This window comes from Sus scrofa, chromosome 12 (genome assembly GCF_054392235.1).
Source record: "Sus scrofa isolate SSC_HxYL_T2T_F1_AM1 chromosome 12, Sscrofa_HxYL_maternal_Yorkshire_Landrace_v2.0, whole genome shotgun sequence".
NCBI lineage: Eukaryota > Metazoa > Chordata > Mammalia > Artiodactyla > Suidae > Sus > Sus scrofa.
Genome location: NC_139394.1, coordinates 8,089,987 through 8,112,631, shown reverse-complemented (window position 1 = coordinate 8,112,631; position 22,645 = coordinate 8,089,987). Strand labels below are relative to the sequence as shown.

Sequence of the window (22,645 nt, the reverse complement as noted above, 5' to 3'; positions counted from 1 at the left end):
GCATCATACTGTACAGCAAAAGCAGAGTGGGGCCTGGTGGCCACAAGCCAAACTGCTGCCTGGGCAAGCCCCTCCCCCAGGGTTTGACTTCCTCCCCTTGAAGCGAAAGGCCCTGAGTCCGAGCCACAGCCACAGCAACACCGGATCCGAGCCACATCTGTGGTCTATGCCACAGCGGATCCTTAACCCACTGAGCGAGGCCAGGGGTGGAACCCACATCCTCACAGAGACAATGTTGTCAGGTCCTTAACCCACTGAGCCACAGCAGGAACTCCAGGCCTTAATGTCTTTAGATTACAGGCTCTAGACCATTTTGGATCAGTGATGCTTTTGAAAGTACAAAGGAACACAGAGTTCTCTCTCCAGAAAAAAAAAAAAAAAAGCAAGGACGATTTTGAAATAATCTTTGAATCCTTATGGATCTGAGGGCCTCAGACTGAGAGCGTCTTGCTATACAAATGCCACGGTAACCTTCGTTCCACAACCCCTGGGCCCAGACTCCGCAGGAACACAGGACGTTTGCTGTCCCCGTGATGATGTGGCTGGCCAGATCTAATCGGCCCAGTGACGGAACCTCAGGCTGCCAATGAACAGGGCAACACTAATGAACAAATCACCAGCCACAAGAGCTTTCAAAACGGCCCCAAGCTATCATTGGAGACGATTTGATCGAATTGGCACAAAGAGGAAAATCCTCATCTGCTAAATACAGAAAACTTCGAATCGCTGGCAAAACCCCTTCTTTCTAAAGCTCTGGTACAAAACATAAGATGAAGAGTAGTCAGCGATATACATGCACTCCGCACGATGTGTGCAAACAAAACCGAAAGGCTGAGCGAAAACCGGGGAAGAGGAGGGCCCATTCACCCGCATTTTCCCCTCCTCGTTTCCCAGAGAATCAGGAGAGCCTGGGGGGCCAGAAATTCAACTCTCAACCTGAGTGTGACAATGTTTGCTAAGAAATTTGGTTCTCCTGCTTCCATCATTTATGGGACTGGCACGACTACCTTTATGTAAGCAAGGCTGCACTGGAACCAGTGAACGTGAAATAATTACTCAACATTGGTTAGCCTCCACCTCGGCACGTAGAGAAACTGAGGCCTGTGGAGGCCCTTCTGAGCAGCCAGATGGAAATTTGAGAAAGAGCCAGGGTGGTTCTCAGTCTTGGCAGAAGAGCCCTCAGCTCGGAGAGATCCAAAATGAAAGCCTATTTCTGTCTTTAAACCTATCCCAACTCGGACTCTTTCCTCTTGTGTAGGCTGTAAATAAAACTATATTAAAGACCATTCCCCAGAGAGAGTCACTGATACCCCTAACACACTGTCACCTGTCCCTACCCCTTGTCCAGTATCTGCACACTGATGTCCTGCAGAGGTGCAGCCAGTGCAAGTGCAGAAGAGATCAGATGCTAGGCCATTGGCCACTGTGGGAACGCAGCTCTGTCAACCACAGCACTGTGGCTCTGCCAATCATCAGTCATAAAGGTTTGGGGTAAAAATGCTCTATCTGCGCCTCAGTGCCTCTGTAGTAAGATGAGTTTCATAACCAAATCTACTTAGTAAGGCTGTTATGAGAACTAAAATATATGTAAAGCACTTAGCTCGGTGCCCAGCACATGGAAAGTACCATTCATGTTAGCTATTGCAACTGATTCTACATCTTTATGTCTTTTCTTTTTACAGCTGCACCTGCAGCCTCTGAAAGTTTCCAGGCTAGGGGTCAAACGGGAGCTGCAGCTGCTGGCCTACACCACAGCCACAGCAATGCTGGATCCTCAACCCACTGAGCAAGGCTGGGGATCCAACCCGCATCCTCATAGAGAGCCACAAGGGGAACTCCTGATTCTACATCTTCAAATATAGTTTCATATTCTACTTGTTTCATTTAAAACTACAGAAATATTTTCTGAATTTCTTAGCCTCTGTGACTCTAGTTTTTAATGACATGAGAGCATTTTGTTTAGGTCTGAACCTATCATTTGCAAAACATTTTCTTTTTTATTCAAGTTTGAGTGGTCGGTCCCTCTTGCTCTTCCAGGCACTAACAGATGCACTGCTTCTCTCTTGCCACACGGGGGCGTACTCCTTCCGCTCCCTCCTGCCCAGGATGGACAACTAACTCAGGGAAAGTTACCTCCTTGACTTCATGCACCAATTCTGTTTTACGGCTTCATGATTCACACTGACCACTGGAACATGTACAAGGGCTGACCTATCCCAGGAAACAGAGCTTAGCGTGTGAGGAAAAAGTCCTATCTTTTTGCAAAGATCCTTACATCTTTTAAGGGCTTGCTTGCTTGTAATTGCTGGCCAACAAATGATCTCCTAATATAGAACACAACAAAGCTGTGTCATATGTGCATCTGACAAATGCAAATGTAGATAGATGCATCTGAAAATAAACAAGAGAATACAACACTGAAAATCAACTATACTCAAAAAAACAAACAAAAAACAAAACAAAACAAAACAAAACCAGAAAAACCCGACATATGTGGACATTAAAAAAGAAGAAGAGGGAGTTCCCGTCGTGGCGCAGTGGTTAACGAATCCGACTAGGAACCATGAGGTTGTGGGTTCGGTCCCTGCCCTTGCTCAGTGGGTTCACGATCCGGCGTTTCCGTGAGCTGTGGTGTAGGTTGCAGACGCGGCTCGGATCCTGCGTTGCTGTGGCCCTGGCGTAGGCCGGTGGCTACAGCTCCGATTCAACCCCTAGCCTGGGAACCTCCATATGCCGCGGGAGCGGCCCAAGAAATAGCAACAACAACAACAACAACAACAAAAAAAGACAAAAAGACAAAAAAAAAAAAAGAAGAAGAAGAAGAAATGAGGGAAAATTCCCTCCATTTACCCATTGCTCCCTTTCCACCTGCCAATATTACTTCTCTAAACTAATTTTGGCTTCAATTTCCCAAGAAAGGAGAGGAGTCAATAGAAATGGAGAGAAAAACAAATTCACTCTCGGCTTTTGATTTTCTGGAGGTGGGAGAGGCAGGAGGTAAGTCGTGGTGGTTTAGGGGAGAAAAGGGATCTACAAGGGGTGGAGAGACTTTGACCCTGGAACATTTTGCCTTAAATGCTGTCTTTAAAACCCAGTGGGCCCTTGAGATGTGACTCAGCCTTCAGGTACGGGGAAGGGGGGAGTGCTGCAGATTGGTGATAAAATGCTGTCTGCTACTGGTCAAGAGACAGTGGAAAGAGGGCAGGAAAAATGCTGCTTGGGGTGCCTTCCCTGGGAGGGATTCCTTACCAGGCCACTCACCCAGGACTGTCCTTAGGTCCCCCAGGACCCCTCGGAAATACCAGCACCACAGGCTGCAAATGCAAAGTCCTGGCTTAAAACCAACTGGCAGGACATTCATTTAAATGTCATCAATTTAATAAGTTAAATGGGTTTAACTGGCCAAGGCAGGGCCAGTCAGCCATTGGGCAGGTACCCCAAATAAAACTCTCCTTCCCATAACCTCATTTCTTCTTTTTTTCCAATTTTTGTTGTTGTTGTTTTGTCTGTTTTGCTTTTTAGGGCCACACCTGTGGCATATGTCACTTCCCAGGCTAGGGGCCGAATCGGAGCTATAGCTGCTGGCCTACACCACAGGCACAGCAATGCCAGATACAAGCTGCATCTGTGACCTACACCACAGCTCATGGCAATGCCAGATCCTCAGCCCACTGAGCAGGGCCAGGGATCAAACCCTCATTCTTATGGATACTGGTCAGATTCATTCCAGCTGAGCCACAACAGGAACTTCTTAAGCTCATTTCTGATTATAAAGATATAAATAAATGCATATTCAAGCAACCTTGGAAAACCTAAAAGTATGCAGAAGAAAATTTAAATCACATCAGGTTAAAAAAAAAAAAAAATTGAGTTGGGCATATTTCCTTCTGTGCTTTTTTATGTGGTTTTATATAACTGAGATGATCATATTATACAACTGTAGACTCTTTTTGTTCCCACTAAACAACACAAGCATTTCCCCCATTAGATTGAAAAAAAAAAAAACAACAAAAAACCTTTATAAGCATTTCAAGGAATACAAATTACTATTTATATTCTCATACCACTGGGCATTTAAGCTATTTCAAATTTTTTTCCTATAAATACCACTGTAAAACCTTTCACCTCTACAAACAAGCTGAAATTTGAACAAAGTTCCCCGAAGTTGAACTGTCAATCACAGAACTTTCATGCATTTGTCTAATTAATTTCCAGAAAGGCCATGCCATTTACAATTTCCTGAGCAGAGTATGCAAGTTCTCATCATGCTGTTTTTTTCGTCAGTCTGGGTATTTCTCGGTTAAAAATAAATGTATTCATTCATGGGGGAAATGACATTTCCCTTAATTTGTATTTCTTTGACTACAAGTGAAATTGAACATTTTTCATAGTTCCAGGCATATTGCTTTCCTCTTTTGTGAAAGGTCCTCCGTCCAAAGGCGCCCTCTTTAAGGAATGAGAATATGATTAGCTAATTCCTTACAGACAGGAGTCGTGTTCCTGGGGTCCGTTTAAGTTTGTCCGTGAGCACTGGGGTGGAGCCGGAGCAGCAGGTGTTATCACACGTCAGACAGACGAATGCACCTGGTCAAGCTGGAGCTTCAGCCTGCATTTACGAAATTCCTCTCTGACATTCCTCAGGACAACAAAGTGCCTTGATAAAAAGTGTCAGACAAACTGTAATTCAAAAAGATACATGTATCCCTATGTTCACAGCAGCCCTATTCACAATAGCCAAGACATGGAAGCAATCTCAACGTCCAGCAACAATAAATGGATAAATAAGATGTGGTACTGGAGTTCCCGAGGTGGCTCAGTGGTTAATGAATCCGACTAGGAACCATGAGGTTGCAGGTTTGATCCCCAGCCTTGCTCAGTGGGTTCAGGATCTGGCGTTGCTGTGAGCCATGGTGTAGGTTGCAGACGTGGTTCGGATCCCGCGTTGCTGTGGCTCTGGCGTAGGCTGACAGCTACAGCTCTGATTAGACCCCTAGCCTGGGAACCTCCATATGCTGTGGGAGCAGCCCTAGGGGGAAAAAAAAAAGATGTGGTGCATATATACAATGGAATATTACTCAGCCATGAAGAGAATGAAATGATGGCACTGCAGCACCATGGATGGACCTAGAGATGATCATACTAAGTGAAGTAAATCAGAGAAAGACAAACACCATATGGTACCACTTATATGTAGAATCTAAAATATGACACAAATGATCATATCTATGAAATGGAAACAGCCTCACAGACAGAGAACCGACTTGTGGTGGCCAAGGGGCAGGGGGGTGAGGGAGGGATGGAGTGGGAGTTTGGGGTTAGCATTAGCAAATCAGTATGCATAATAGCATGGATAAACAGCAAGGGCCTACTTTATATTATAGCACAGGGAACTATAGTTAATATCCTGTGACAAGCCATAATGGGAAATGTGAAAAAGAATGTATATAAGTATAACTGAGTCATTTTGCATTACCGCAGAAACTAATACAATATTGTAAACCAACTATACTTCAATAAAAGAATTTTTCAAAAGTGTCATCTGCTTTACTTATACCTGGTATGGTCCTGGAAGCTACTTTTCTCTCTCAATATTGAAAAATGTCTGTTCAAAAGGAGAGAATACAAAAAAAAAAAAAAAAAATTGGAGTTCCCGTTGTGGTGCAGCGGAAATAAACCCAACTAGGAACCATGAGGTTGCAGGTTCGATCCCTGGCCTCGTTCAGTTGGTTAACGATCCGGCATTGCCATGAGCTGTGGTGTACGTCAAAGACACGGTTCGGATCTGGCATTGCCGTGGCTGTGGTGTAGGCCAGCGGCTACAGCTCTGATTCGACCCCTAACCTGGGAACCTCCATATGTCGCGGAGGCGGCCCTAGAAAAGACAAAAAGACAAAAAGACAAAAAATAAATAAATAAATAAATTAAAGATAAAAATAAATAAAATTTGAATTTAACTGGGTGTCCTGTGGTCTAACAGTTCTACTAGTGCCCAATTTAGGGTCCAAGATCTAGTGCGGAGAGAAGTTGGACAAGCTGACTGCACCCTTCCCTGAAAGCAGCCACACATTCATCTCAGGGAAAAGTTTTTCAAGGAAGCCCCGCACGGGTCCTGGATGATCCAGGGTAGGAAAAGATTCCTTTAGAGACGAAGGACACTTCATGGAAAGATAACTGAAGTATTTATTATGCTTGGTTACTAACCTTTAGGCAGAGAAGCATCTGGAGTTAAAGAAACATGATGGTAAACGTGTTTACAATCTTTGCAACTACAATAGACACCTCCATTTATCACCTAATCATCACAACCCACACGATTATCAGAGGGTCAAATGTGGTCTGCACAAGAGGGCTGATGAGACTGTCTCTTCAGCCAGTACATATTTTCCAGGCACTGAAAGCCACCCATATCTTACTTTTGATGCTTATGAATAAGCAATTACTTCGCTACTACACAGAAACAAAGAGATCCGCATAATTGGTAAAAAATTAAATGCATATCAGAAGAGATGGGTTCACTATTAGCTAAAGATTTCTCATCCATTAAGCAAACCACCCACTGAAATGTTGCTTGTTCCAAAGAGCTCAGCAAGGCAATCATTTCTACTCTCGGTCAACAGAGCCAAGGTTTCCAATAAGATGAAAACGTCCACCTACCAGGTCAGCTCTCTTCTACTTTAAAGGGACAAACCACGATGTTATCAACATGAGCTCATTCCTGATGAATTAACCGTGCTCAAAAAAACTAAGCCCAGGTGGACTTACTGGAGCTGCCTTTACTGTTCTTCACTCACCCGACACATGGTGTTCAGGGCGAACACCCGGGAGGGAAAGAGAGCCTCACAGCTTTGGGGGGGATCCAGCAGCAGAAGACCTTTGCTGCAAAAGTGTTCCAGCCCCCTCATTAGAGAGAGGGCCTTCTGGAGAACTGAAGAATGCTTATTAAGGTTTGCAAAAGACTCTCAGCCTCTCCTGGAAAGAGGATGGCTCCTCACTTGATTTATACGGTTGCAAATTACCAGGTCGAGGAGGAGGTGCCCACGAGAACAGCACCTATTTCAGGGTTCATTTCCAACTGCTAATATTACCTTAACAGTCCTTTGGTTCTACGTTCAGCTCTGACATAACGCAGCTCTGCCATCTCCTCTAATTCTGAGAATAAAGATGAACAGCCCAGACCACGGTATCTCCGCTGTATCTCTTAAAACGATGACCTATGGATCCCTCAGCACCCCGCCCAGTAGCTACTGAATTACAACCTCTGGGAGAAGGGCCCAGGAATCTGCATTGTACAAGCCAAATGCCTCTGCACTCTCATTCCAACATTATTCGGATACAGACTAAACTCTAAAAAACGAATGTCTGTGGGTCTATTTCTGTTTTGTAAATAAGTTCACTTGTATCTTTTTTTTTATTCCACATATAAGCGATAGCATATGATACTTGTTTTACCTTTTTTTTTTTTTTCTTGGTCTTTTTGTCTTTTTCTAGGGTCGCACCTGTGGCATATGGAGGTTCCCAGGCTAGGGATCGAGCCGTGTCTGCGACCCACACCACAGCTCACGGCAACGCGGGATCCCGAACCCACTGAGCAAGGCCAGGGACTGAACCCGCAACCTCATGGTTCCCGGTCAGATTCATGAACCCCTGAGCCACGACGGGAACTCCTGTTTTACTTTTTTTGGTTTGCTTCACTTAGTATGACAATCTCTAGGTCCATTCATGTTGCTGCAACCTAGAAAACAAACTAGTGGTTATCAACGGGGAAATGCTGGGGGAGGGAATAAAGCAGGAGTTTGAGAGGAACATACACACACTGCTCTATGCAGAACAGATGACCTACTGCATAGCACAGGGAACTATAGGCAATACGTCGTAATAACCTATACGGGAAAAAAATCTGAAAAGGAATATGTGTATCTCTATATACATATACACACATATATATGTGTGCATAACTGAATCACTGCGCTTGAAACTAACACAGCATTGTAAATCAACTATACTTCAATAAAAATAAGTAAAAGATTAAAAAATAACAATTACTGTTTTAGACTGGCCAACTACAAGTTAGTCGTGGTATTTTCTCTCTACTGAAATTTACTTTAGTCCAAATATTACTGCCTAATTAGGCGTCTCGAAGAAGTAGATGGGGGAATATACCTGACTCTTAGGTAGAGCTGGGCACCTAAAGACTCATATGACTTTTTGCCAAACATCCAGAGGGACAGGCAAAGGAATTTAAAACTGAAAGGTGAAAAGTAACTGAACTATTTGATAGGAACCATCATTCCTTTTATCAAATAAAAAGCCTTTTCTTTTTCCTTTCTTAAAAAGAAGATATAGGCCATCACAAGGCAATGTAATCACCAGCAGAAGACCTGAGAGAAACATAAATTCCTTCAACCAAGACATTCTCTTATCTTCCCTAAGGCGATATAGGGTCTATATACAGGGACTTATAGGGTCTAAGTCAACATAATCCCTCATTTATATCTAGAATTAGCCTAGACGTTGGTCACCAGGGATCAAAATGTGACAGAGTCAATGAATTAACTCTTAGCTGCTACAATCAAGAGAATCCACATTGCCAAGCTTAACAAACAGTGGGACATTCTGCAAACCTCGATGGGAAAACAAAAGCTTTCTTTTGTCAAAGGCCACATAACTGAAAGGAAAATGTGGTGCTTTTCAGAAGGCTTAGGTGAGGCTACAATTCCACAAGTATTTCTTGGTCGGTGGATTTTCGTACTTTGGGGGGATAGAAACAATTGATGCTGGAACCCAGGATAACCACTGGAGAGAACAACCGAAAAAGGACAAGATGACACAAGCCTGCAGGTTTAGGACTTGCCTTTTGTCTTGGTTCCGAGAGGGTAAGAGAGCTGGGGCTCCACCAGGATGCAAAGGAGAGTGTAAGGTCATGTCCAGCTTCCGTGGGAAGAGCTTCTTGTGCGCAGTCCCAATGGTGGGCAACAGAAACCAACTCGTTCATTGGAAGAGTCCGGAGGGGCTCATGGAACCAACCCAGAAAGGCCACTGAACCCATCTTGGAATCCAGATGGGGCCAAGGGAGACCAGAACTTCCTGCTTCACCCGCAAAGTGCCGCCACATTACCCTCTACCCCTAGAGCCCTAAAATGCTGGCCTCTCCTGTGGGAACCGCTGCTCCCTTCGCTATCAGGTCCATCCAACTGGCCAAGCCAAGGTCACTTCTAGCAGCCAGAGGGGCAGAGGGAGGGGGAGGGGAGGGGAGGGCAGGGAAAAGTCTAGGACAGGGAAGCCTTGTTTGCATCCTCAGACGTCCATGTTTTCACCTCTTGTCTGCATCAAAATTGCACCAGGTTTTCCGCTCTCCTTAGAAGGACATGGAGAAGGGAATGGAATCCATGGCACAGAACTCTCAGGCCAACTCTCTCGGCAGTTTTCGCACGTCACCTTAGGAAAGTCCTAACTGCTAAAGGCCTTCGCTTCTTCCAAGTGTAAGTGAGCACAGTTAGACAGACTCCAGGGCCCCTTCCAGCAGCAAGCTTCTATGCTTCCAGTGACAGCCTCTGACGGGGCTGGCCTAAAGGACCACTCAGCCCGGGCCAGTAAGAGAGCAGCTGTTTCCAGTGCCAGAGTTTCTAGAACTCTGTTCATGCCCAAGAAATTCCCCAAGGTGAGTTTCACGGACAGCACACCCCAACCACTCATAAAATACGTTGGGACTTCAAGGATATAAACTCAAAGAATCTCAGGATATCAACGTTGCCAGGATAAAAATGACCAAACCCTTCCCGCCCTCTTCTGTCCCACTGCAATTGTTACATAGTTCTCAAGCCCCTCCTTAGCAACCTGTCCTACTCCCTTCTACCCGCTACTAGGAAAGGTATGTGGCCCACTCCTCACCCACCCCATAAGAGCCTTATACACCCCAATCAACCAACAGTGGTGTCATAAGACCCCTCTTTCCCCAACCAATCAGGTCAGCAGGTGCATCCTAAGACCTCTCCTCTCTCTTCTCTCCCTGGGCTATGAAAACAGACACAACCACGTGCTTGGGGTTGGCTCCCCCTGATCCTCAGGACATCATCCCGCTGCACTAGCAACATCTCTTATCTCAACAAAGTCCTCTTTCTCTTCACCTCGTTCTTTTCCCAACCTCCACCCATAGACCGGGACAATAAGGACAGCCTCTAAATGAAGAGCGAGAGAATTTGTCCCAGAGAATCTTTGGTGCCCTCAAATAAAGGAGTTAATTTTTCCCTTGAAATGTATCTGAGGATACCATACTTCCCATCCACTGTAGGAAATACAGAACATATTGATAAGCACAAAGAAAAACATCACTCACCACCCAGAGGGGACCCCCTTTAAAAAATCCTGACAATTTTTTCATATTTAAACTGTACGTATATACATGCAAACACACACACACACCTTCTAATTGGCTCAGACTATTTGAAACATGACTTTACATAGCAATAAAGGGTGAAAATATTCCATATCATAATATTCTCCCATATAAGCGGTCCTCACCCGGATTTCCATCAGCCGCTAGAGGTCAAGATAGGCAAGATGCAGATTTTCCAGTAGCCAAAGAGAACAAAGACTACACACTCAAGGCAGTTTTTTTTTTTTTCTCTTTTCAGAAGAAAAGATGTGCTTATTGTCCAAATCATCCCAAAGTCAAGCACAACCAATTAACTTTCAGACCTCAAGTGAGCTTTGGTGTTTAGAATAATAAAAGCTAGCTGGATAGGAATTATAAATCACCACTCAAAAATCGGCCCAGTGCTGGCTGAACTTAAAAGGGCTAATAGTTCTTGTTCAGAGACGTCTGTGATGTAAATGTTATCTCGGTGAGTGGTTTCAGAGCCACCGCTTCAGGCTCAATTGAAATGGTATATGAAAAAGAACACAAATGGAGGAGTGGGGGTTCTTTTTGCAAGCTGGTTTTCCGTAATACTTAGCATTTTTCCAGTGCACTGTTTATTTGTTATCTGTTTGCAAGGCTGTCACCTCTGGCGCCTGGCTCTGAGCCTTGCTCATAATTGTACCTACAGCGCCCAGCGTGGTACCTGGTGCAGAGGAGATACTTGAATATTTGCGGAATGAATAATGCAAGCTGGTGGTTCTCTTTCCCAGAAAAAATGCCATGCACACATCCACACAGAACATTCTGCATGTATTTTCAAAGAGTTTACGGTTCTATTTAAGGCTAAGCATCTCATTTCAAAATATCCTATCTACTGGGAGTTCCCTGGTGGCTTAGTGGTTAAGGATCCAGCCTGTCTGTCTATCTATCTATCTGTCTATCTGTCTACCTCTCCTCTCTACCGACAGACCAACATTTAGTTATCCAAATGCCTATTTTATGGACATATACATCAAGCCGTATCAGCAACCTTAATGGTATCAGCAAGCCAGTCATGGGCAGGCTGCCCCACCGTTATCCCCAGATCTGCCATCTTCCTGTAACCGACAGCCTGCCCCTGCTGGGCAGGTGTGGAATGCTTCCTCCCTGCATCCTCTTGTTCCAGGAGGAAGAATTTTCCCCTAAATACTCTTGCCCTTTTGTTTTGCCCTTCACACCTCTTCATCAGAACAGAGTGAGTTTCCTGAGAGATTCATTGGGGGGGAGGAACCATACATGCATGTTTCAGCTCCTTCCCTCTGCCCCTGAGTGCCAGTGTCTACGGGTGGCAAGACTCCTGGTCAAATCCCCCAGGAGGCACGTCTTATGGGGACCCGGGAGCCCTCCAGGGTCTCCTTCTGCATTTACCATCATTAATCTCACTGCTGATGCATATCAAAGCCATTACCTCTAACATAATCTTCATTGCTAATGATGGTGCAATTGTTATTTCCAGCTCTCTCCTTTGCTTCTTACAGTTGATTCAGAATTCAGAGAGGGAAGACTGAGGTTTTCAGCATTAGACCCAGCACCTAACCCTGAACCTGATCTGACTGCAGCGGTTGGCCCAGGGATGGACTTGGGCTTCAAGCTAGCCGATTCAAGTCCTTGGTCTATGCATAACACCCATGGACTCTTTCCCATGGACTAAAGCCCAGCCTTGCCAGCAAAGACAAAGGAAATGCATTGGGTGGAGCAGTCACCTCGTGGTGTCACATTCCCTGTCCCAGACCTGAGGCCTGTTCTTAAAGTTCTCCCTGATTCCATGAGCTTCCAGAAGCCTCTCCACTAGTGAGCCAACAGAAATCTCTTTGGGGGAGTTCCCGCTGTGGCTCAGCAATAACAAACTAGTTATCCATGAGGGTGAAGGTTCAACCCCTGGCCTTGCTCAGTGGGTTAAGGATCCGGCGTTGACATGAGCTGTGGTGTAGGTCACAGACGAGGCTTGGATCCCACATTGCTATGGCTGTGCACAGGCCAGCCGCTGCAGCTCCAATTGAACCCCTAGCCTGTGAACTTCCATATGCCATGGGTGTGGCCCTAAAAAAGGCCAAAAAAAAAAAATTTTTTTTTTTGGCTTCTGCTGGTGAAGATGATCCCTCTCGTTAATGACCAAGAGAGGATGGACTGAAGTAAGAAAAGCTGGCTCAGCGACTGAGTGACCTTGCTAAGGATGGTTCAGCTACAAAGTAGCAGGAGCAGGATTTGGACCCGGATCTCCTGACTGCTGGCAGTTTCCTCCAATCACACCACCTCCATCCCTTTCCCCTCCAGCCCAGACACCACCTCTTCTAAAACGACTCTCTAGTTCTCCAGAGCATTTGGGGCATGGATGTTTCCTTACACCACGCAGGTGCACACAGCTGGCTGCAGCCTGCCCCCACCAGGCTCACTCCCACATGGGATCAGGTTTGGGGAGACTCTGTCTGATCTCAGAGCCTTGTTGTCATGGGAATCACTGAATAGGTGTTTCTGAGAACTGGCCTCAGGTCGGAATCATCTGAGGAATTAAAAAAATCCAGATCCCCAGCCTCAGCTGGATTGAACTGGCATCTCTGGGGGAGAAGCCTACCAACTGGCATTTGGAAAAGGCTCTGGGGTGGGGCCGGTGCAGCTGGACCACCAGTAACAGGCTCTGAGGCTTCCCACTTCATCAGCCCACACCATCAGGCACCCATCCAAGACTACAGTTGCTGGAGCACTCATGACCTCCAGATCCGTCGGCCCGCTGCGTTGGCAGCGTTTCTTATCTCAATAAACTCATCTTTCTTTTCATCCCACTCTGAGTCTGGAAATTCTTTTCCAACCTTCACACAGATCATAACAACCAGGACTGTCTCAGCAATTCGGCCACCTTGTACTTCCCAAGCCTTGCCTAGCCCTGTTCTCTGCAAGAACTCTGTAATTCCAAAGGACCTAGCCAACTACGGGTGACTCTTAGCTCGAGGCTACAGAACTAAAAAGACATCTATTAGTCTATTTGAGGGCTTGAACTTGGCCTTTAGGCCCAGACTCTGGTCCATCTTCTCACTGAAGGCTCACTGCCCATGCAAATCCCCAGTTCCTTGCAATGGTTTCCTGGCCCAAGTTGTGACCAGATTAACCATTCTGCCCATGAAAGCTGCCCATCTTCTTGACTGGGCCATTCCTGGGCCTTGGTCACTCACATGGCAACCCTGTCCAAAGGCTTATTTGGAGAAGAGCAGGTTAAGAGGATATGAGAGAGGCAGTGTGGACAAGTGGGCACAGGTCTCCTCCTCTGCCTTCCTCTCCTTTTCCAGAAAGTAAGCTTTGCTTTGCCAAGACCAAAAACTCCCAGACACTGATCAGATTCCAAAATATCACATAAAGAATGGCAAGAAATTGTGTGGGGATGGGACAGGTCAACAGAGGAGCTTACTAACTAACCTGGAAGAAATTCCAGGAGATCATGGAAGGAGTGGGGGCAGATGACACTCAAGGGTGAGCAAAGTCCCTTTTCTGGGGGAGAGGATTAGGTCATCACAAAGTGCATTCTGCCACAGAGAACCTGCAGGGGGCAGAAACCCCTGCATTCTCTTAGGTAGAGAAGAAGCCCTGAGTCAGCGTAACCCATAAAGCTAGAGAGGCTAAGCCATGTCCAGGCCCTAAGGGACATTCATGGGTTAGGTGGGCTTATTTCCAATCAGCACCAGTTTTGGAAGTAAGGAGCAATTAGCATATCATTGAGATGCAAATAATTTACACATTATGTAAATGCAGCTAGGTGTTTGTCTCTAAAGGTTTGTTTTCCCTGTTGGCTAAATATTTCCCCAGCAGTATTTCCCTGCTATCAACCGGATGGAAAAACATTTCAGACGGAGTGCAAAGGTTAACTTCAGCATGTGCTGTTAAAAAATAAATAAATAAAACAGAAAAACAAAACTCTCCAAGGACGAGGTCCCAACTAGTCAAGAAAAGCCAATCTCCTGACCTGGGTGTCCTCCTCAGTGAGAAAGAACACCAGTCACATCACAGCACAGCAAACTTCTGCCCAAGTTGGACTCGAGGGTAGAGAGTGGATCCTGGAAAGAAAAATCTGCCGGCATCGCCAGGGAGGCACACCGGGCCAAATTCAAGGCAATTAAGGCCCTGGTTTGCTAGTTTTGCCCCCACCTCCCCCCTCTCTAGCAAAAGTGATCACACCCAGATTACAATTCGAGCTGGCAGTTTCTCCTGATCCTCTTGGGGCGGGGGCGGGGGGGGGGGGAACCTGTCAATCAAAGCAAAGAAGGGCGTGGGAAGGTGGGGGCGGAGCAGACACAGCCTGAGCTGCGGGTGGGCTGGCTGCAGGCGTCCAGTCAGCCCCAGGAAGACAAGACAGGGGGAGTCCAGGGCCGGCTCTCCGGCCCTTCCTTCTTTTCTCACCTCTTCAGGCTTTTCTCTTTCTTTTCTCCTGCGAGGTAGTGACAGAGGGCTCTCCGGGTCACTAGGTATGAAGGATGTGGGAAGAGCGGTTCTCAGGGACCAGATGAGACTCTGGGATTATTCACTTTAAAGGAGCCGCTTCCCCAGCCACCCAAGTTCACATCTCAATCCCATCATTTCCTGGTCCTCAGTTTCCACATTTGCCATATGGGGAGGATAATACTGCCCACCCCCACCCTGAAGGACAGGTAAGAGGAGACCAGCAGTTTCCACTGTGATCTTGTGTGACACTTATAAAAAGAGAAAGAAAAGGCTAATGGCATGTCTAGTACATCTAATCCAGTCTTCACTTAAACCCCCCAAAAGCAGAAGATTCGTAGAGGAGGAGAAAAAATTTAATCACAAGAGACTTAGGGCAGCATTTTCAAGTACCATTCAATCCCAACCCTCCTCGCCTTGGCTGTAACGTGAAAATTTCAAAATTCCACAATCCTGCTGACATTTTCAACCTTAGGAAGGATCACCGCTGCTGAAGATAAGAGAGACTTTCCATCAATAAAAGGAGAGGGCTGCTGCCCTTTAAGATCATCTATTTTGCTTTGGAATACAAAGTAACTTTTTTCTTTCTTTTGCTTTCATTTTTAAAAACAGTGGATTGACACATCTAATGTAGTTTACTCAGACTAACATTAATACCCCAGAAATGTTTACAACCAAGGAGATGGGAGCAAAGTAGGTCTCTAGCAACCCTGACGCATGCTCATTGGTTGCTGGTTATCCAGAAAAAGCTGCGACCTACAGACAGATATAGGCAGATGGGGAGATAGACAGGCACATATAGATACATAAATATGTACATGATCTATAATACATATGCATAATATATCCGATGCTATTCATTAAGCCATTATATTTCCATTTTCAGATTTAACTTTTTTAATTGTATATATACACATACACACACATATATTTATCATATGGTGATTTACACTTCAGTGTTCCATACGTGTTTCAATTATGCATGTATATATATAACATGTATATGGTTTTTAGAATTCCACCTGGGAAGCTGAAACTTAATGGCTTAATGAAATAGCATCTGACAGCTAATTGCCGGGAAGAATAAGTACGATTCTTTACTCTCTGGATTTGACCATAAACTCAAGTAATAGGAAATGCCCAGGAGGAAAATTGGTTTCTAAAAACTAACAACCCAATAGAACACGGCTCCCAGCATGGGACACGCTTCTCTTTCTCTACCATTTTTTGGGTGGAATTTAGGGTCATCAAAGGGTGGTGGCCATTGTGTACAGGACTCGGTGGACACAGGCAAAGATGCCCTCTCCCCTCCCACCCCACCTGGGAGGGGGCTCCACTCGGGCCCCAGCGTGGGGAGGCTGAATCCTGGAGCCCTCTACTTTCTGAGTTGGAAGCTCTGGGTCAGAAGGAAGGTGGACGGGCAAAGGTAGCTGTGCTGACCTGAGCTTGCTTGGAGCCAACAGAGCAAAGAAAGAAATTGGTTTTGAGATAGCAGGCGTCAAGGAAATGAGACATCAAATGGAGTGGGCTTACCAGTGGAATCAGAGCAGAGACAAAGGAGGTCGCCCTCCTGCTCAAGGGCAGACTCTGCCTGGTGAGATGGGAAGACTCAATGGGGCAGAGCAGAGACATGGCCAGGCTGGAACACACGTTCTCACGCTCTTCCTACTTCGTGATCAAGAGGGACGTTCTGAAGAATGGTTTGGTTTCTAGAAGGAAATAAATGCCATCCTGCAGAGGTTCAGAGAGGGGGAGAGATGTGGCTGGGAAGAGCTCTGGACTCTTTCAAGTTTCCGCTCAAAGCAGAAATGCCTTCCTGGAAAGGAAGGCTTCAGAAGGACAGACTCTGAGGGATGTTCAGATGACTCTTACTGCAAAGGAGGACCACAGGGCTGAAAGATGGAGCACCAGCCATCCTCAACCCACACCGCACCTCTTGTTACCCAGAGAGAGGTGGGAGGCTGAGGCCACACGTGTGAGGTGGGAGCAGCTGGATGGGAGAAGACCCTCACGGAGCCCAGGCCAAGTTTAGAGTCTTATGCGGTGGTTCTCAAACTTGGGCATGCAAAAGTGAATGGACAGATGAATGAATGAACAAACAAAAAACCACAGAAGATCACCTTTCAGGGAACGAGAGTGAAATGCAGATTCTTGTGCTCATTTGAGCAGCACATCTACAAAAACTGGAAAGATGCAGAGAAGACTAGCATGGCCCCTATGCGAGCATGATGCCCGGACAGATGAAGTGGTCCACATTTTTGAAACAGGGCGTTCTGGATTGTAAACCAGGACCAAAAAAAAAAAAAAAAGCACAACCTTAAGCTAAGAATTATGTTTTATTCAGCAGGCTTGCTGAGGACTTAAGCCTGGGAGGTAGCCTCTCCACTATCTAGCTCTATGGAACTATTTTGAATAGCTTAGGGAGAAGCCAGGATGTACAGCAGATTCAGGGGAAAAAAAAAAAAAAAAGGAACACACACAAACACAAAACAGCAGTAGTCGGAACATCAAATAAAAAGATTACTATTAATTATCAGAACATTAAAAGATTGCTATTAATTAAAGCAAAACCAGACAGCTCAAGTAAATGAATTTAGCACTTTTCTCTGTGTGGGCAGATGCTTGAGTCTGGGCTCACTGAAATCATTCCTTTGATATGCACCTTAAATCTCGAGGGCCAGCACTGGTTTTTTTCATCCTGAATCCCCATAAGGTACCTCGTTGGGGGGAGGGGGGATGCTGCAGTGGCTAATGGCTTGATGGCTACAACTTCCATTTTTACAGATATGGCAGGAGACCTTCTTTGTCTCCAGAATCAAAAGGCATAAAGTTTCAGTTAAGCAAGATGAGCAAGCTCTCGAGAGCTGTTGTACCACACTGTAACAGTCAACAATAAGGTATGTACACTTAACAATTTGCTTAGGGGTAGACCTCACTTTAGGTATTCTTACCGTTATAAAATAAAACTGAAAAAGAAACATCACTAAACAACTTGCGAAAATTACACTTAATTTTTTTAAAGTACAGATTCTTAGAACTCATGGTAGACACGGGCAGGGCTCAGGAGTCTACAGGTGCGACTGATCCTCTAGATAACAGAGCTTAGGGGAGAGAGAAGAATCCAGAAAAACACACTGGAAACCCATTAAGAATGGACTCCCAAGCTTGCTAAGTCCAGGTCCAGATTTCTTGCCAACCGTTCACCGGGGACCTTCCCATGGGGGTCTTATCATCATTTTGCTCGCCTTGCACAGATGGAACACATTGCCTTAGGGGCAAAATACATTCCTCCTCTTGTAATCGCTCTTGGGGTGACAGATGCCAGAATTGCCCCCAGTAACCAAACCAGGAACGTGGGAACAAGCAGAAAGCTCAAAGGAGGTTCCTAGGGAGTCATTCCTAAAATCATTTGGGATTAAAATGATCAGAAGTCTTTTATATTATTCAGCCGTAAAAAAAATGAAATATTGCCACTGGCATGAATGGACCTAGAGATGAACATTCTCCGTGAAGTCAGTCAGACAGAGAAAGACAAATCTCATATGACAGCACTTGAATGGGAATCTAAAAAAAAAGGATGCAAATGAACTTATTTACAAAACAGAAACAGACTCAGAGGCTTCAAAAACAAACGGTTACTAAAGGGGAAGTATATGAAGGGAGGCAAAAATTAGGAGTTGGGATTAACATATACACACTTCTATATATAAAAGAGATAAGCAACAAAGATCTACTGCACGGCACAGGGAGGACACTGTTCCAGGGGGACACGAGGATCACCAGGTGAGTGACGGCCGGGGCGGGGGGGGGGGGGGGCCCATGGAGGTGTGATCTGCCCGCGGGGATGGCCTGCCGTGCCTTCGCTCCAATGGCTCCTGAATCCCGTCCAAAAGCACATAAACAAGAACAGAACACCAGACCCAGATGGAGCTACTTCTGTTGAAGTTATTAGAGTGTAGGGTTTAACCACCCGAAAGCCCCTAGAGTGGCAAATTCTCCCCTGTTGACCAAACGCTATGCCCTGTGATGCCACTGCAGCCCCAAGCCTGCAGGGAAGCCAGGTCAGGGCTCAGAGGAGCTTGGAGGATCGCCGGTGCCAGAGACAGGTATTGGGGGCCCTCTAGCCAGCAGGGTGCCTGCTGCCATGGCAACTGGGGATGAACCGAGGCTGTGGAAGAAGGTCCTCTGTTAATTGAAACCCAGGCAACATTTTAACTCAAACCGGGAGGAAGTTAATGCAGAGTTAGATTGTCCTCCCGCCTTTCCCCCTCCCTTGCTTTTCTTGCCACCAGGTGGCTTTAAACCGTCATCTTCCCCCACCCCCTCAACAAAAATCATCCCCAAAGAGGCTTTTGATGAAGCACAGAGCCAAACCTCCCTCCCTGCACAAAGCAGCCTGAGATGCCGTGTCGTCTGTTTGTCCATCTCAAAGGAAATTCTCTTTGCCCAAAAGACTCTTAGGAAGGCACTGGCTTTCCGATCACTTCCTCCCTGCGGGAACCCAGGGAAGATAGTCTTACCCTGTAATCGGACTGGGAATCACCTGGAGAATTTTAAAAGGAAGATTATTCCCTGGCCACATCACAAGAGGGCTGACTTTGGCAAATCAGGGGTGAACCTAAGCATCTATATATTTTTTCTAGCACCCCAAGGAATCTTGTTTTGCTTTGGTTTTTGTCTTTTGTCTTTTTAGGGCTCCACCCACTGCATATGGAGGTTCCCAGGCTAAGGGTCCAATCAGAGCTGTAGCTGCCAGCCACAGCCGCAGCCACATGGGATCCGAGCTGCGTCTGCGACCTATATACACCACAGCTCACGGCAACACCGGATCCTTAACCCACTGAACGAGGCCAGGGACCAGATCCACAACCTCATGCATGCTGGTCAGATTCGTGGGAGCCATCATGGGAACCCCCCCAAAGAATCTTGTTTTAAGTGGATCAAGATCTACCCCATGAGGAATGTAAACCAAGGGATGTGGGCTTTTCCCGTAGCTCTGTCCTTTACTGGGCAGGCTGAGCTCAGCTAAAGCTGGACATCTAATAGCCTCTTGCTCACCAAGGGAGCCACGGACTGTGAAAGGGTTAAGAGTTCTCCTTGCCCCACCCTGCCTCCTGCAGTATGAGTTCCCTAACACAGGTTCTAAACATGCTTGATGCAGGTGGAAAACACCTCCTAGGAGCCCCACGACCCAGGCCTGCCTTCTCCAAGCTTCAAGGTGCAACAGGAAAACATACACGCTCAGAACCCAGAAGACTCATGACCGAACTCCCCACTTATAAATGAGTCGCCACTCAAAAGTTCCCTCCCTTGGCTGCCAAACTGGGCTCTGGCAGCAGGCTTGAGGATCGTGAACATTTATATTTTCGTTTTCTTGTCAAATGTACAGAAATGCCACATCACAAGTCTTGAAAAGAGATACAAGTTTGTGAAGGACTTTGTGAGGCTGAAGGATGGCTTGATGCCTGGCAGAACCTGGCAAATGACTAAAGACAAGAAATAAGCAGGATCGTTTTGCAAATTGAAGTTTCTGCCCCAGATATGTCGGTTTCCAGCAAGATTAAAGATGAGGATAAAACCAAACTCTTCCTCCGCAGACACCCAGAAATGATGGATGAAATAAACAAACCAGAAGGGTTTCGAGTGTGCGTCTGAGCTTGCAACAAAGAAAGGGAATTACTAATCACAGGGAATCCAGAAACCAGAGCCAAACACCAAAAGCAGTTCATAGGCCGCCAAGAACAGGCTCTGGGTGTCACCGTCCCCAAGGGACAAAGATGAGACCTTGTGCCACACTAGGCAGGAGGCAAAATTCTATAAATGCAAGAGTCACACAGTTCTGCCCTGGGTGGAAGAATGGACAAGAGAAAAAAAAAAAAAGATCCATCCAGCTGCACAGAAAGACAAAAAAAGATAATCATATGTTTCGGCCTGGTCTCTGGAGGGAAAAAAAAAAAAATGCAAGTAAAATGAAAACCTTGGCTTACATGTGGAACAGGTCAGACTGCTGAGTGTCTGCTTTGTGGGCTGGGAAACCTCAATCTGGACATCACTGTAAAAACTGGCTCCTGGCTCACATTCTTGCAAAAGGGTCTTATAGAAACAAATGCAAAACTACTGTGAAGGTCAGTCTCCCACGATCCACGACCCTGGGGATCCTTAAGGAAAAATGCAGCCCACTAAAGAAGGCTGGGTGCTAGAATGTTACAAAGTCTAGAAGAAAACAGGACACTATGAATGGGAGTCAGTGGACATAGAAAGAAGGAGACAGGAGTTCCCGTCGTGGCGCAGTGGTTAACGAATCCGACTAGGAACCATGAGGTTGCGGGTTCGGTCCCTGCCCTTGCTCAGTGGGTTAACGATCCGGCGTTGCCGTGAGCTGTGTTGTAGGTTGCAGACGCGGCTCGGATCCCGAGTTGCTGTGGCTCTGGCGTAGGCCGGTGGCTACAGCTCCGATTCAACCCCTAGCCTGGGAACCTCCATATGCCGCGGGAGCGGCCCAAGAAATAGCAACAACAACAACAAAAATAAAAAAAAAAAAAAAAGGAGACATATGACCTTTATATAAGATATAATTTAAAACATACATACATGCACTCCAATGTTCGCAGCAACATTACCTACAATTGCCAAGATACGGAAGGACCCCAGGTGTCCATATCAATAGATGACCGGATAAAGAAGATATATATATATGGAATACTACCCAGCCTAGAAAAGAATGAAATTCTGCCATCTGCAAGAACACCACAGATGGACTTGGAGGGTGTTATGCTTAGTGAAGTAAGTCAGAGAAAGACAAATACCATCTGATTATCACTTATACATGGAATCTAAAAAAGTGAATATAACCAAAAGAAGCAATATAGTCCAGGAAACTATGTCCAATCTCTTGGGATAGACCATGATGGAAAAGGATATTTTTAAAAAGAATATATATGTGTACACACACACACACAGAGTTACTTTGTTCTACAGCAGAAATTGGCACAACATTGTGAATTAACTATAATTAAAAAAAAAGAAGTTGGAGTTCCCACTGTGGCTCAGCAGTAATGAACCCAGCTAGTATTCATGAGGATGTGGGTTCGATCCCTGGCCCCACTCGGTGGGTTAAGGATCTGGCGTTGCTATGACCTGCGGTATAGGTCAGAGATGCAGCTCAGATCTGAAGTTGCTGTGACTGTGGTATAGGCCGGCAGCTGCAGCTCTGATTCAACCCCTAGCCTGGGAACGTCCATATGCCTCGGGTGCAGCCCTAAAAAATTAAATTAAATTAAATTTTAAAAATTTCAAAAACAAAGCAGACACACAGATACAGAGAACACACGAGTGGTTACCAGTGGGGCGAGGGAAGAGGGGGGCAATAGAGGAATGGGAGGTACGAATTTGTCTGCATAAAATGAGACCTACAAGGAGCTATTGCACAACTCAGGGAACAGAGCCAATATTTTATAATAACTAAGTAAATGGAGTATAGCTTTTAAAAACTGTGAGACACTATGTTGTATATCTGTAATGTAATACAGTATCTGTAATACTGTACAGCAACTGTACCTCAATAAAAAATATATATATAAATACCTAATGCAATTAAAGATGTAAAAGAAGAAACGAGAGCCATAAGAAGCACATGTAACAAAGAAAACAAAGACATGCTAACAAGAACCTACCAGAACAATTGAAACATAAAAACTCCAGTCATTTCCCTTAAGAACACAACAGACAAGCTAAATGTAGGTTAGAATCTACTCGGTGATGTATCAATGGACCAGAGAATAGAGGGATAAAAGGGTGAGAGTTTAAGGCACATGGGAGAAAAAT

The 22,645-nt window shown here is 45.6% G+C and overlaps 1 protein-coding gene and 1 non-coding gene across 30 annotated transcripts in view; one reads left to right on the top strand and one right to left on the bottom strand.

Annotated features, from left to right (window-relative positions):
* Window positions 1-22,645, bottom strand: part of SLC39A11 (solute carrier family 39 member 11) — a 445,093-nt gene that overhangs the window by 153,087 nt on the left and 269,361 nt on the right. The gene's annotated exons all lie outside the window — the stretch shown is intronic.
* On the top strand, window positions 16,975-17,081 carry LOC146398021 (U6 spliceosomal RNA). The gene has a single exon (XR_014822175.1). It is a non-coding gene; the product is annotated as a U6 spliceosomal RNA (small nuclear RNA).